The sequence below is a fragment of the Prionailurus bengalensis genome, chromosome C2 (genome assembly GCF_016509475.1).
Source record: "Prionailurus bengalensis isolate Pbe53 chromosome C2, Fcat_Pben_1.1_paternal_pri, whole genome shotgun sequence".
In the NCBI taxonomy this organism is placed as follows: Eukaryota; Metazoa; Chordata; class Mammalia; order Carnivora; family Felidae; genus Prionailurus; species Prionailurus bengalensis.
Genome location: NC_057350.1, coordinates 71,538,288 through 71,550,519, shown reverse-complemented (window position 1 = coordinate 71,550,519; position 12,232 = coordinate 71,538,288). Strand labels below are relative to the sequence as shown.

Here is a 12,232-nt window from a genome sequence, read left to right as displayed (position 1 = left end):
TTTCTTTCTTTCAACAGTTTCCATTTTAAAGAGCCAGATGTTTCAGGAGGGACTGGCCCTGGTAGTATCGTGATATTCCAACACCCATGGAGTGATTGAAGCCTGCTTTTCTGGGCAGGGCAGGGAACAAACTAGAGACCACCTAGCCCTTCCAAGGGGACATCCACCTCTCAGCTCCAGTGATGATTTCCAGACAAGACTGTGGACCCAGTTTTGCCAGGCCTTCTGATTTTTTAAGAGGAGCTATAAAACAAAATTTGGTATGAAATATTTAGATTTTTAAATATTAGCAACTTTATTTAATTTTTTAAATATTTATTATTTAAAAAGTTTTTTTAATGTTTATTTTTAAGAGAAAGAAAGAGAGACAGAGTGCAGCAGGAAAGGGGCAGAGAGAGAGGGAGACACAGAATCTGAAGCAGGCTCCAGGCTCTGAGCTGTCAGCACAGAGCCCAATGTGGGTCTTGAACCCCCAAACTGTGAGATCTTGATCTAAGCTGAAGTCAGATGCTTAACCAACTGAGCCACCTAGGTGCCCCTAACAACTTTATTTAAACACTAACATTAGCAAATATGTCTCTGGCTATGTGGCTTTGAACTCTCTTCTATGATTACATATTAAAATTTTCTGTACTTGTATTGTTTGCCTTAAAGACCTTTGCTTGGGGGTACCTGGGTGGCTTAGTCCTTTAAGCATCCTACGATTTATTTATTCTTCTCAGTCATGACTCTGGTCATTTTGGTTATATTTGCTCATATTTAGTAATTTTTTGCTTTCCATTTGCAGCATTGATAGCCTGACTAGAATGGGTCTCCAGTTCTTGGTCATAAATTATGATGACTGTGGCTTCCTTGCTCACAGTGGATGGGTTCCAGCAGCTGTGTCCCCACTGTGTATCTCATTTCTCCTGGCTGTAATAGCTCATTGGCCCAGGATGGACAATTACCCACCTCAGGAACTGGGATTTGTGATCTAGACAGCTCTGATTCAGAAATGGTTATAACCATAAGCATCAATCACTTCCTTAGAAGGCTGATTAACAACCATATTCCACTGGCAGCAGGGAGGGGAGGGGAGGAAGAGGGAAGGCAAGGAGAAGAGTAGAACCCAAGGAACTTCCAGGGAGATATCCCAATGGCTTTGCAATTCCTTATTCTAGCCCTTTCCTTCAGCTTTACTATATTCTTAAATTCCAGTTTTATGACATATCCCTCTACATATCTTTATACATAATTTGCATACATAGAATACACATATGCATATATCGATATGCATATACATGAATATGTATATACAATATACATGTATATGTTAAAATAAATTTCTAGGCCCAAGATAGAGCTGTCAGCAAACAGAATCTAAATAACTTTCATGTCTCTGTAAATGCTCCACTTGAACAGAAACACAGTATATCCAGTCAAACAATTTTCAAACACCAAGCCAACTCTTGGGTCTATGCATATTTCCTTGTTCCTTCTCACCCCAAACAAGGTTGACTGTGGCCCCAGCCAATCATATATTTTCTATTTTTTCCTGCATTTTTTTAATGCTTGTTTATTTTTGAGAGACACAAAGACAGAGTGTGAGCAGGGGTGGCACAGAGACAGAGGGAGACACAGAATCCAAAGCAGGCTCCAGGCTCTGAGCTGTCAGCACAGAGCCTGATGTGGGGCTTGAACTCACAAACCATGAGCTCATGACCTGAGCTGAAGTTGGACACTTAACCAACTGAGCCACCCAGGTGCCTCTCCTGCGTTTTCTTTATTCTTTATCCTGTGAAAACTTCCTGCCTTCCTCCACATTTTTCAGTTCTCTAGGCCCTTGGGAGTGGAGACTACTTGCTTCATGAAGTGGTTAAAATAAACTTTGTTTGTATCACTTAAATCATCTTCTTTAATCATTTCTAACCTACATATACATAAAATTCTCAATTTTCCCTTCAGCCAAATTTAATTGAATTTTGTTATGGCAACCAAGGGGCTTCAGCCAATTTAAAAATAAAGATATTCAGGAATAGCAAGCTCCAGTATTAACACTAGAGGAAAACCATTTAATGTGAATGCTACCATGGCCCTCATTTCATTTTATTGCTGAGCCAGAGGCCTGAAAATCTTGATGACTAAAGTCCTCTGTCTTCAAATACCTTCATCCAGGAGAAAGTCAATGAAAAACTACACCCCATGGTCATAGCCAACATCAAACACTGAAAGAAGCATCATATCCTTTCTTGACATGTACCCAAAGAAAAGATGAGTACAGGATGTCCACAGCCCTGGCCAACTGATCTTAATTTCTCTTCATGTACCAAAAAAAAAAAAAAAAAAAAAAGTCTGTAAAAACAATGCCCTTAGGGGGGCTTCTTTCTCCACCTCCTCCTCTTCCTCCCTGTGTTCTCACAGGCCAAGCTGAGCCTGAAAAGAGGCACTTTTGAGTGAATATTCCCTCAATGGATGCAGATAGTAATGTTCCAAATGACTTGTGGGTTTTATTGTCGCCACTAGGCTAACTCATCAAACCAGGTTGGTCCTACCAGATATTTTCATGGCCAGTGCTCCATTAGGAAAGACCCAGAGAATGAATGGGACTAATATGTATGATGAGTGCCTGCTTTGGGTCAGGCATCTGGCTTCTATTCATTCCTCATAGTCATCCAATGAAGTAGGTAGTATTTTTCCCCTTTGACAGATAAAGAGCTGGAATTCAAAGAGGTTGAGTGAACTGTCCAGTATCTTACAGGTAAAATGTGATGGGTTCCAGCAAAGCTTGAGCCTGAAACCTTTACTATACCAAGCACAGCCTTCAACTGAGAAGTTCCTCATTCTCAGGAAAAAAGTTGTAGAGTTTTTCCACTAAGCCTGAGACAGAATTCACGCTACAGCCTGTGTCAGGAAAATGATCTGAATATTCACACAGTGGGATTTCTGTGGTTCTGTTACTATGGATTCAGAGTTCTGCACTCAGTTGATCCATAACCACCTTCTGAGGTGGTCAGTAAGAACATGAGGAGTAGTCAGATGGATAGGGCCTTAGACTGGCGGGCAACCAACCCAGTGTTGGGTATACACCTCTGCTTCTGACTTTTATGCTTTGCTTTTGTTCCCAAGTTCATAACATGGGAATAATAATTCCTGTCCATTCCACCTCACAAAGGATAAAGAGGAAGTGAATACACTGCCAAGGTGAGTACGTGGGTGAGCCAACACAACTGCGATGATCCAAGGGCACCTCTCACCCTTAGCAACATCCCTGTGATGGCAGAAGTAACACCAGATTAGAAAGAAATAGCAGGTTAAAAAACTCATGCAGATGCCCCCTGCCCAGTGTCAATGCTCCTCACTTATCTATATACTAAAAGAACTGCCCTTCCCTGGGGCAGGGAGGGAACTGACAAGACAAGCCAAACAGCCCAAGCTTTATCTAGGTCATCCTGAAGGGGAATAAGCAAAACATCAACCTTGTTTCCCTTGAGCACAGAACAAAAACACAGGGATGAGATTAAGTAGCAGGGAAAATTTCATTGTTCCCCCACCCTGAGGCCTGCTTCCCGCACACTGCTATTACTATCTTATCACTGTTTATTTTCACGCTGGGGAACCTGGGTGGCTCAATTGGTTAAGTGTCTGACTCTTGATTTTGGCTCAGGTCATGATCTCAGGGTTCGTGAGATTGAGCCCCACACAAGGCTCTGCACTGGGTGTGGAGCTGCTTGAGAGTCGCTCTCTCCCTCTCTTTCTCTGCTCCTCCCCTGCTTGTGTGAGCCCTTGCTCTCTTTGTCTCTCAAAATAAAGACATAAACTTTTTTAAAAAATGATGATAAAAACACTACAGAGAAGACTGAAGTCCTTTTTGACCCTCTTTTTGTTCTAGTACCTCAAATCTCAGTTCACACCCAAGGGGTAACCTCTATTAGTAAAATGATTGTAGATACTTTTTCTATGTATTTCACTGAATGGTGTCATATACATATTTAGCTTATACAAAGTCAATTTTAGCCAAAACAACAAAACAAAACAAGGCTCTGAGCAAGAAATGGCGATTTAAGTAGTACCATTCCACACATTGAGCTGATCAATGGCCTGGAGAAATGTAGGGTGAATGACATTCATTATCCCTCAGTTAAAACCCAAGTCCCTCAAGTGTCCTGGGCTTCACAGAGTGTGACCATTTCAATACCCATGTGGATGATTTAAAATATTTTCAAAGGTAATTCTGATAATACTTGATTTTTTTGCTCTAAACATTAACTTTTGAACTCAATCCCTATTAGGAGTCACGCTGTATACATCCGCTCTGGCTCCATGACTAATCATCATGCCCAGTGCAAGTCCTGAAATACAGTGATAAAGTTAATTTACATACCGGGATCCACAATATGGAAGCTGCCCCCATGGCTCAGCATAAAAATCTAAATCAGAGTCAACCTGCAATGAGGGAGACCCCTCACTGTCTAAAAAAACTAACGCCAATCACAATCCTCCAACTCAGCTTTCACTAGCTTACTTTACCCTAGAAAATAAGACCTGCTAGCCTATAAGGATAAGGAAATCCCCCACCTCCTAGCCTGTTTCCTCAGTGCCTATTCTAACGCTCTGTACGACTCACCCTTGCCCAAAATCCCTGGGGAAGAGAGCTTCACTGCTTGTTAGGTCCTGTGCACCCGCAATCCATGGATTGTCTTCCCTTGAATAAAGGACATCAAACTTATTACTAACTTGTTTTAGTTTTGTCATTTAACAAATGTTCTGTAATGTTGCGGGACAGAAAAAAGGAAAGAAGGAAGGATCCTGGACTGGGTGAACCATACACATGAGGAAAATCTTGGCTACAGATTATGCTGAGTAATGGTGTTTCTGACTTTGCTGAGATGGTATTCAGAGAGAAACACCACTCTGCTTATGTGTAATATGGGCCTTAAACAGTGGCCATTTGGGGGCTATCCTCTGGAGTGGGAAGTATAGGCTTTCTGCTCTGAGTGTGGCATCATGCTAATAGGGCCCCCATCAGTGGGAATGGGCTGACCCCCGTCCACATGAACCCCATGACACCAAAATCTGACTTGAGCCAGACTTGCTTTCCTTTCCACAGACACACTTTAAAGGGAACGGACTGGCTACATTTTCTCTCAAGACCAAGGGAACTTGGGATCTTACTCCCCTTACTACATTCTTGGGTATCTGGTTTCCCTGCAGGTGGTTGGTGTTTTCACAGTCCTGATTGATGGTTGTTATCAAATCTCTCCTACCTTAAAGCTCTTCCTGAACCCAGGGTTTCACTTTATGTCAAATGTATTGTTTTTTGGACATTCTGAGCAATGATTTTGCAATGTTGCAAAGGAGCAGAGGATGAGTGGATGGCTGATTTTGGCTTGTTACAGTGTTGAAGGCCATCCTGGAGTTGGCACAATCAGCTCAGAACTGCCAGATAATTCCCCTTCAGATCTAGTCAACTGAGAGAAACAGCTGTGTTAAGAGAACATCCAAACTCCTGCTCAGTTGATCCTGGGGTGGGGCAAGGCAGAGCTGAGACCACCTTGCTAAATACCCATTGTGTGAGCTTTTTAGCCCCGGCAAAGGCTTCAAAGCTGGAGTTGTTCATCCCTTGGAGCAGGATAGAAAGTGGATTAGGAGGATTGTTAGAAAATAATCTAATCCAGCCTTGTCATTTAGATTTTCATTTTCAATTCTTTCAATGTACAAATGAGGAATTTGAGGCTGCAAAAGGGGAAGTGTCTCGTTCAAGATCACACATTTGCATTAGTGAAAGAGGGGAAGTGAAAACTCAGGTCTTCTCACTTCTAATTCAGTGTTCTTCCTCAACACTACTTTGGAAGCACTGGGTGAAACAAAATTAAACCATGATCTTTATCACTAGAATTCTGAGTCTTTAATATGCTAATAATTGTTTCCTTCTAAGAGAGGAATATAGTTTCCAGACATTTCCAAACTTTTTTGACCAGAGTAATTTTTTTTAAAGTTTATTTATTTATTTTTAAAGAGAGAGAGAGAGCACAGAGGAGGAGCAGAGAAAGAAGAAGAGAGAGAACCCCCAAGCAGGATCTGTACTGCAGTCACAGAGCCTAATTTAGGGCTCGAACTCATAAACCGTGAAGTCATGACCTGAGCCAAAATCAAGAATTGGACACTCAACCAACTGAGCCACCCAGCTGCCCCAGACCAGATTACTTTTTTTTTTTCTTTTTTGAAAGACAGAGAGAAAGAGAGAGGGCATAGTGAGCGAGGGTCAGAGAGAGAGAAGTGGGGCTCATCTGAAGCGGGGCTCCAGCTCAGGAACCATGTGAATCACGACCCTAGCAGAAGTCAGATGCTTAATCAATTGAGCCACCCGGGTGCCCCCAGATTACATTTTTAATACAGTGTCTATTTACATTCTCCATAAGAGGATTAAAGGATTTTTCAGAACAGTTTAGGAAATACTGTCCTACACCATGCGGTTATTGTTAAGTGCTACACACAAAAAATTACCTACACATAATCCCTACAATCCACAGTGTTATGAAGCACTGATGTTGAGACACAGGATACTCAGCCACTGGCAAACATCATTTGTCATTCTAAATATCAGCAATGAGCTTTGCATTTCAAAATGCAGAACTGTGTGTGATGGGGGAGGGGGAACGTGGGTAGGGTAAGGGTTAAATGGTCAGCTCTTCTCTGACAAGCAGAATCATCTCAGCATATCGGGGGTTTAGGGCTGGTCAGCCTTCATTCAACATACATTGTGCTTCTGTGACATGTCCTAGATTCTTGCCTTCAAGGAGACCTCAGTTCAGTAGGGGAACAAACACATAAAGGAGTGAGCACTTGTACAAGACAAAGTTAAAGGGAAGAGCAAGGAGAGACTGAAGCATCAGGCCTGGAGAAGGGGACAGGGACAGTGGCTAGGATAACTTTCCAGAGGGATCCCTTCCATTGGGTGTTAAAGGCACAGTAGGAATTGACAATGGCAGAGTGAGAAAAGGGAGAGAGAACAGCACGTACTAAGGCAGAGAAGGGAAAAACAACATGGCGCTTGTGGGCAGCGTGGGAAATTGAGTATTATTGGTGGGAAGGGGAGAGTCACAGGGTTAACTGGCAGGGATCTTAAGCTGAATAGCCTTCTGCACTAGTCTAAGGTGTTTGAACATCCTCTGTGAGGTCTAACTAAAGGAGTTGGCCAAGTCTGCCTCCATAAACACTTGCTACTCTGAGACTGTGAGAGTCAGCCACCTCCTCAGCTCAGGCTAAGATTCCAAATTGCCATGATAACAGATGGCATTTTGAGGTGTGGGGCTTAGAGAGAGAGAGGCTGGTTGGGACTGAATTTCACATTAGCCTCTTCTCCACATATAACTTAAGAATGGAACCCAGGGGTGCCTGGGGGCTCAGTCGGTTAAGTATCCAACTTCAGCTTAGCTCATGATCTTGCAGTTCAAGAGTTGGAGCACCACCTTGGACATTGGGCTCTGTGCTGACAGCTCAGAGTCTAGAGCCTGCTTCAGATTCTGTGTCTCTGGCTCTCTCTATCCCTCCCCTGCTTGTGCTCTGTCTCTTTCTCTATCTCTCAAAATAAATAAACATTAAAAAAAAAAAAAGAACGGAACCCAAATGCCCACCTGTAGCCTAAAGCCACCACACTGTCCGAGATGGAAGAATTTAGAGACAAATCCATCCTCATAACATGTTTTGTAGTTAAGATAACTTTGACTCTGAGGTGATATAGCAAACATATCAGCCACAGAGCCAGGATAAGACCCCATGTTTCCTATACCCAGGACCAGGCTTTTTTTAAAACCTGGAATTAAATTATCCAAGCCAAGAGAAGCTTATCATCAAGCTTGTGCCCATTCATTCATTCATCACACATTTATTCACTCTCTTCTGTAAATTTGTTTTTAGGAACTGAAGATTCATGGATGACAAAAACCTGATATCTGTCCTGGAGGAGCCCAAGTCAAAAGGTAGGGACATAACACCACAGAAGGCTCTGGTGGCTCCGAGGACTGAGAGCATGTTGAGTGAAACAGGATGGTCCTTACCATAGCTTTAGATGATTGTTGTCTGAATATATTGGCTCAGAGTTGCCTTCCTAAGAATTTTTTCAAGAGACCAGAACTCTAGATTTTAAAGTAAATATTCTGATTTTTAAAAAATGTTTATTTATTTATTTTGAGAGAGAGATCATGAGAGGAGAAGGGCAGAGAGAGAGAGGGAGGGAGACAGTTCCCAAGCAGTCTTCATGCTCAGTGCAGAGCCCAACACAGGGCTTGATCCCATGACCATGAGATCATGACCTGAGTCAAAATCAAGAGTCAAATGCTTAACCAACTGAGTCACCCAAGACGTCCCAAAACATTCTGATTTTTAAAGTACTGTAAGGCCCAAACAAAATTTATCTGTGACTGGATTTGACTTACTGCTGCCATTCTGTGATTCCTATAGTAGGCAACAGTTCTTACTATATTGCTCAAAGATCTCCGGGGGACTTGTTAAAAATACAAAATTCTTGGCTACATCCCAACACGCTTGGAATCAATAGGACTGGGTCAAGGTCCTTTAATCTCTACTTGTCATAAACACTTCCAGTGCACAGACCACACTTTGAGAAACTCTGATCTAGCTACAGTGTCTCCCACTTAGAAGCTTTCATCTCATCCTTTCTTAATCTCAGATCTCAGGCAGTGTATTTATACAGCTGATTCAATGGCACTATAGTACAATTCTGGAGGTCAGTCCCATACATTTGGTTCATCTCAGTACTGAAAGCACCCCACACAAACTCAAAGAAGGAACAGCAAAGACAAACATAGGAAAAGGGCAGAGATGGATAGTTTGTAGAAGGCTGGAGACATAAAGGAAGCCAAAATGGAAGAAGAGAGGGGGAGTTAGGCAATTGAAGTTAACTGCTGCATCACAGCCAATCAATGGTGTGTGGGCTTCAGAAGAATCACCCACTATTACACACTAACTATAATCCCTGGTCCTAGTTCTCAATTGCTTATCTAGTTAGATACTTAGTTCATTAAGAGATGGCCAGGAGACTGCTGGCCATTTACCTAGAGGTAAAATGATTCTCTGGGTTGCAGCAACAGGTCTTCCTTCTTCTGAGTAGACTACCTGATTTAAACTTTCACCTGAGAGTAACTGTTTGGGGCCATTTTGGGATTCTCAGCTGGGCACAGTCTTCTTCATATGGCATAGGCTCCAAGGGGGAAGAGTGCAGGTCACTGGGAAAACACAACTATAAGGATTGCTTTGATTTAGCCCCTCCCTACCACACCAGCCCCACCTGCATGGCTACACTATTCCAACAATACCATCCTGTGGTTTTCATGCTCACAATACTCCTTCTCTTCTCCATGCCTTTGCTTGCACTGCCCCTTCCCAGTGCCTCGGATGAAATCTATCCCTTTTCAACTCTCCTTCACCAGCTTACTGTTTGCTCATCATCTAAGATCCAGGATACCTCCTGAATGCCAACCTGGTCAAGTTCTGCTATCTGTGCTCCCATGATTCCCTTTCCAGTTATCACCCCTTTACCACACCCAATTACATAACCTGTTTAGCGATCCAGCTTTGTCTTTGGACCATGAGCTTTTGTGTGCAGGGTTGCTTATTTGTTTCAGTATTTGTAGAGTTTATTCCAGTGTCCAGCACATAGGAGAGGCTCGATAAACATTTATTGAATAAATGAGGTTTAACCATGTGGGTGCTATGCAATGTGAGCAAATCACTTAACCTTCTTAAGATTTCTTTTATCTGCACAATAAGGCAATGATACTTTCTCCCTAAGACGGTTATGAGAATTAAATGAGACAATGTATGTAAATACATAGCACCTGACTGATAGAAGATGATCAATAATTTTTTAAGAGCTAAAAAAAGAGTTTAAGAAGTTATCTGTCCAAGCCTCCTGCTTTCATCATCAAAAACCATTAAGCCAGCCTTCTCATGCTACAGGATCTAAATACCATTTTATTTATTTATTTTTATTTTTTCTTATTTATTTAGTTAGTTTTTAATTTACATCCAAGTTAGTTAGCATATAGTGCAACAATGATTTCAAGACTAGATTCCTTAATGCCCCTTACCCATTTAGCCCATCCCCCCTCCCTTAACTCCTCTAGCAGCCCTCTGTTCACTATATTTAAGAGTCTCTTATATTTTGTCCCCCTCCCTGTTTATATATTATTTTTGCTTGCCTTCCCTTATGTTCATCTGTTTTGTATCTTAAATTCCACATATGAGTGAAGTCATATGATATTTGTCTTTCTCTGACTAATTTTGCTTAGCATAATACCCTCTAGTTCCATCCACGTTGGTCCAAATGGCAAGATTTCATTCTTTTTGATTGCCGAGTAATATTCCACTGTATATATATACCACATTTTCTTATTCATTCATCCATCAATGGACATTTGGGCTCTTTCCATACTTTGGCTATTGTCAATAGCACTGCTATAAACATTGGGGTGCATGTGCCCCTTCAAAACAGCATACCTGTACCCCGTGGATAAATACCCATTAGTACAATTGTTGGGTCATAGGGTAGTTTTATTTTTAATTTTTTGAGGAACGTCCACACTGTTTTCCAAAGCAGCTGCACCAGTTTGCATTCCCACCAGCAGTGCAAAAGAGATCCTCTTTCTCCATGTCCTCGCCAATATCTGTTGTTGCCTGAGTTGTTAATATTAGCCATTCTGACAGGTGTGAGGTGGTATTTCATTGTGGTTTTGATATATATTTCCCTGATGATGAGTGATGTTGAGCGTTTTTTCATGTGTCAGCCATCTGGATGTCTTCTTTGGAGAAGTGTCTATTCATGTCTTTTGCCCATTTCTTCACTGGATTGTTTGTTTTTTGGGTGCTGGTTTGATAAGTTCCTTACAGATTTTGGATACTAACCCTTTATTTGATCTGTCATTTGCAATATCTTCTCCCATTCCGTTGCTTGTCTTTTAGTTTTGCTGATTGTTTCCTTCGCTGTGCAGAAGCTTTTTATTTTGATGAGGTCCCAGTAGTTCATTTTTGCTTTTGTTTCCCTTGCTTCCAGAGACATTTCGAGTAAGAATTTGCTGCAGCCAAGATCAAAGAGGTTTCTGCCTGCTTTCTTCTTGAGGATTTTGATGGCTTCCTATCTTACATGTAGGTCTTTCATCCATTTTGAGTTTCTTTTTGTGAATGGTGTAAGAAAGTGGTCCAGGTTCATTTTTCTGCATGTTGCTGTCCAGTTTTCCCAATAAGTGTTTGCTGAAGATACTGTCTTTATTCCATTGGATATTCTTTCCTGCTTTGTCAAAGATTAGTTGGCCATACGTTTGTGGGTCCATTTCTGGGTTCTCTATTCTGTTCTACTCATCTGAGTGTCTGTTTTTGTGCCAGTACCATACTGTCTTATTGATTACAGCTTTGTAATATAACTTGAAGTCCAGGATTGTGATGCCTCCTGCTTTGGTTTTCTTTTTCAGGATTGCTTTGACTATTTGGCATCTTTTCTGGTTCCATACACATTTTAGGATTGTTTGTTCTAGCTCTGTGAAAAATGCTGATGTTATTTTCACAGGGATGGCACTGAATATGTAGATTGCTTTTGGTAGTATCAACATTATAACAATATTTGTTCTTCCAATCCAGGAGCATGGAATATTTTTCCTTTTTTTGTGTGTCTTCTTCAATTTCTTTCATAAGCTTTCTATAGTTTTCAATAGATTTTTCACCTCTTTGGTTAGGTTTATTCCTAAGTATTTTATAGTTTCTGGTGCAATTGTAAATGGGATCAATTCCTTGATTTCTCTTTCTGTTGCTTCATTATTGGTGTATAGGAATGAAACTTATTTCATTGATTTTATATCCTGTGAATTTGCTGATTTCTGGATCAGTTCTATCAGTTTTTTTGTGGAATCTTTTGGGTTTTCCATAGAGAGTATCATGTCATCTGCAAAGCAGGAAAGTTTGACTTTCTCCTGGCCAGTTTTGATATCTTTTACTCCTTTGTATTGTCTTATTGCTGAGGCTGACTTCCAATACTATGTTGAATAACAGTGACGAGAGTGGACACCCCTGTCGTGTTCCTGACTTTGGGGGAAAGTTATCAGTTTTTCCCCATTGAGGATGATATTAGCGGTGGGTCTTTCATATATGGCTTTTATGATCTTGAGGTATGATCCTTCTATCCCCCCTCTCTTGAGGGTTTTTATCAAGAAATGATGCGGTCTTTTGTTAAATGCTTTCTCTG

The 12,232-nt window shown here is 41.3% G+C and overlaps 1 long non-coding RNA gene across 1 annotated transcript in view; it reads left to right on the top strand.

Annotated features, from left to right (window-relative positions):
- LOC122491543 overlaps positions 1–12,232 on the top strand; it is a 45,200-nt gene that overhangs the window by 19,400 nt on the left and 13,568 nt on the right. The window contains exon 3 of the long non-coding RNA XR_006299383.1: positions 7,897–7,958. This is a non-coding gene — a long non-coding RNA (uncharacterized LOC122491543). The remainder of the gene's footprint in view (positions 1–7,896; positions 7,959–12,232) is intronic.